Source organism: Theobroma cacao, chromosome 6 (assembly GCF_000208745.1).
Source record: "Theobroma cacao cultivar B97-61/B2 chromosome 6, Criollo_cocoa_genome_V2, whole genome shotgun sequence".
NCBI lineage: Eukaryota > Viridiplantae > Streptophyta > Magnoliopsida > Malvales > Malvaceae > Theobroma > Theobroma cacao.
Genome location: NC_030855.1, coordinates 4,130,926 through 4,135,445, shown reverse-complemented (window position 1 = coordinate 4,135,445; position 4,520 = coordinate 4,130,926).

Below are 4,520 nucleotides of genomic sequence, written 5' to 3'. Positions count from 1 at the left end.
CCATGACTTGTCTTAGACTTTTAATTACTTTGTTGTCGAAGGAAGTAATGGTTATAGGATGACACAAGCTCTTTAGGTTTATCTTCACTACTTTCAGGGTAGATAATGGCATGAGGTTTACTAAGGATTTGTCGTCAAGGAAAGTCCTTCACACTTGGTATCCATTGACATTGCCATCTACATAAAACAGTTTACTATGATAAGGGTGTGATTTGCACATGTTTGCTTCAATGAATATTATAGCGTTCTCATATCCGCTTGCCATTTTCCTTATAAGATATCCCACTAAGCTACATTCACCATGTTGCACGTCGACCATTTTTACGAAGGTTGTGGTTGTTTTCCTTCTTGACTCTTCTATAAAGCCAAGTTGATTGAAAAAATTCTTGAAACTAGATGTCTTCATGAGTGAACAAGTAATGGAGAAGGTAACCATAGTAGTTGCACATGTATCATTTTCTTGATTAGAGAAAGAAGAAAGGGGAAAGCTCTTCTTGAACATTATAACTATACTTACATGCCTTCAAGCATTTGGATGAGCAGGGAGTAGGTTATTTTGAATCTTGTTGTTTCCAATCAAAACTTTTCTTACTTGTGTACTCTTGTGAAATATTATACCCAAGTTCTTGCATTCAACTAATGGATGACCCACAGTGCAATGATAATCGCAATACTGCAGATTGGTTTTCTTTTCTACTATTGGTGATCATGATATGTAAGGCAAATTTACTTGCCTGTCTCTAATCCATTCTTGAAGGAGTGCCCTTACTTTGTCAAGTGGAATTGGGAATGGAAAAGGGTGCAACAATCTCTTTATCTTATCTTCTTTTGAAGTTGTCTTGCCTTGCCTTCTAGTTTTCTCGAGGACCTCTTTTTTCCTTACCTCTTTCTTGGATTGCATTCATAGTCAGGATGTTCCTTTTATTGAAAAATTGGCTCCTTTTAGCCTAAGAATCATATTATTGGTATGTTGTGTAACTTCAACTAAAGTGGCAAAAGCAAGAAGAGGTAAGTTTTCCAAATGCATTTTAAATTCATCGAACATAACTTGGATGTAGACTTTGACTAGCTCCTTTTCATCATGAGAGTCTTGTTGATCATGTTAGCGACATTTTCACCATTATGGGGTGGCATAGGTTGAGGTTAAGAGGTTATGGTAGTCTAGGATGCAAACTAGGTAATGGTTTTCATCATTCGCTTGTTGTTATCCTTTAGCACTTGTATCTTTTTTTGAAAGGCTTAGAGCATTTTCATGAGATCCTAGACGTAAGTGGTGATGAGTGTTTCTTGGTTGCCAGGATAACTCTCCATATCTTCTAACAAAGAAATTTTTCAATAACCTTCACTTAATGCAATCACTCCTCTCTAATGGAGTCACCAAAATGTAAAAGGTTCTTCTGGTAAGGAGAGAGGATGTGTTGCAATAAGTAAAATGGAATGCACTAAAGGCAGTAGAGAAGAAGATTGGAGCAGTCATTGAAATGCAAGTGTCTTGATGGTAGACATTGAGGAATAAGAAAAGGTGGAGAAAGCAACAAAGCACGGTAGATGGAAAGAGCTGAGTAAAAAGAATATTTAGAAGAGCTTAGGAAGAGTTTTAAGAGTAATCTTTAATAATTTTCTGATACCTTGCTTAATTGTTAGGTAGAAGAAGAGCATTTTTAGGAGAACATGTTTTGTATGAAAGAATGTGCTTATTATGGGAAAATCATGTTCACTATGGGAAGAGCACGTTAAAAAACTACTTATTGGATGTTATGTGAAAAGCACGTAATTAGATAGTGTGCATATGTTTTAAGTAGTAGAATAGTGACACTTAACAATGTGCCACGTGTAAGGAAATGGTAAAGCACGAGTATTTTAAGGAAAGGTTAAGAGAAATCCTCTTCATTACCTTCTAATGAGAACCACTAAACCAAACTCTCTAAAATATCCTAAACATGAATCCTGTCATTCGTTTTGAGTTACTTTCATTTCTCTGTATTTGATACCCTAAAATAATACTTAAAAAAATAATGATAACTAAAATTGGACATCTCCAGTGATTAACCTAGAGAGAATATTCTAAAATGTAAAGTGTAGAAATATGGGCATGAGAAGTTTATTTTAGACATGACAATTCGTGTTTTCGTATCTTAAACGTGTCAGACACGTTTGGACACGAAACACGTTAAGGCTAAACACAAACACGACACGTTTAATATTCGTGTCTTAAATTTAAAACACGTACACATATACGTTTAATACATGTGTAACACGACACGATATGATTAACACGTTTTACTCGTTTATTAAACGTGTCAATGTACGACACGACACGATTAATAATACGTTTAATACGATTAACACGTTTAACACGATTAACACGTTTAACATGATTAAATAAAAATATTTATAATTAAATATAATTTTATTATTTAAATTTAAAATCTATAATTATAAAAATAATTATAACAAAAAAATAATAATAATAACATCAAATATAATAAAATTTAATATAAATAACATATATAAAATTTATTATTATATATAAGGTTAAAATACACATCAAATAATTATTAAAAATTATTTATATAAAGTTAAAATAGTTTTTAACTATAAATGTTTAATAGGTTAATAAATATGTCATGTATACACGTTTAAACACGTATACACGTTTAAATACGATAACACGATTAAGTAAACGTATTTAAATGTGTTTTAAACGTGTTTGTCGTGTCTGACACGTTAAGACACGAAAATTTTCGTGTTTTAATGTGTCAGATACGATTAGACACGTTAAGACACGAAAATTTTCGTGTCTTAATGTGTCAGATACGATTAGACACGAAATACGTTAAAGGTAAACACAAAACTTGTTTAACCCGTATCTTTTCGTATCGTGTTAACGTGTCGTATCTAAATTACCAGGTCTAATTTATTTGATTAGATATATTTAAAAATATAATAAAAAATAAAATTTACAAGTAATAGGAGAATTGAATATTCGAATAAATGGAAAGTTTAGTATTTATCCACGAGGATACTGTAACTGCACTATTGTTCTAATATTGCAGGTGCAGGTGGGAATTTTTTTAATCTATTTCATATCATCTTTTCCTTTTCCTTTTCTCCAAAAAGAAAGAGGACAGCTTTACGTGCAGCGCATGATGGAACTCTACATGGCATGGCTTCAGCTTTCAGGCTTTAGTATCTTATTCTTCTTCGTGCATGTGACAGCAACAAGGAAAAACAGCATGGGGCCGAGGGATCTTTATTCCTTTCTTTAAGCTCGGCCTCGCCAAAACAGGAATCTTTATCTCTTTTTTTTTTTTTTTCCAGTTCTCCATATCTAAGGGATCTTTATTTGATCCTAAGAGAAAAGCTGCTCTCACTAATTTGAAAAGTGGAATTAAAAAAGGGTTGTGATCTCAATATGTGATGGCGTGATGACTGATGAGATGCGATAAATACGTTACTTTTTCTTATAGATATGGTTCCAACCCAAGCAATCCATTCTTCTCCCATCTTTTATTCTTTATAAGAATTTTTTTATTCGAAAAAGAAAAAAAATTTGAACTCAATTTTTAAATAAAGTAAAATAATTAAGATTTCATATATATATATATATATATATATATATATATATTTCTTTATCAAGAACAATTTTAAAAGATGGACTAGAGATATTGATAAATATTTTGCTTTTTGTTTTTAAAAAACTTTATAAACAAATATATTGCATTACTCATGTAAGATTAAAATATTCTATAATTGAGTATGGATAAGGTTTGAGCAATGGTTATTGGGTACTTACTACAAGAATAGATTATAAATAATAATTTTTAATATTAAATTAATATATATTATTTTTTATTTATATATTTTTTGTAAGTAAGCTAATATTTACTAAAATTAATTAATTATTTTAATTATGATTTTAAATTTTAATTTATTTTTTATAAACTAACTTTAATTTATAAATAATATATATCAAAATTTATTTTAATCGGATGCTTAACTGGTATTATCTAGAGTATTCAAGTAAGCATTTAGATAAAAATTAAAAAAATTAATTAAATATTTATACGATTTGAGTACTTTATCAAAAAAATAAAACTCGAATTCAAGTATTTACAAATAACGAATATTTTGCTGGTTGGTGTCTCTAAGATAAATTAACTAAAAATACTATGTAAAACTAATTAAAGTACAAAAGTCAAGGGATTTATATGAGCCTTCATTGTTTTTATAGGAAATATATGTTTTTTTTTTAAATTTTTCGTACTTTTTTTTAAAAAATTACCCGTTATTAACGAGTTATTTCCATTCTTTTTTTTCTTTTTATTTTTTTCAAAAGAAAACTACATTTTCTTTTATCAGCATGTTTTTCTCCTCCAGCCAAGCAGTGCCAAGAGTTTGTGTTGACTTGACTTGACTGTTGGTTGGAGTTTACGCAAATGCCACGTGTACTCTTTCTCCCACTAGAAAAAGACAGTTATACATCCCATCCCTGTAACACTAAAAAAATCTCGCCACCA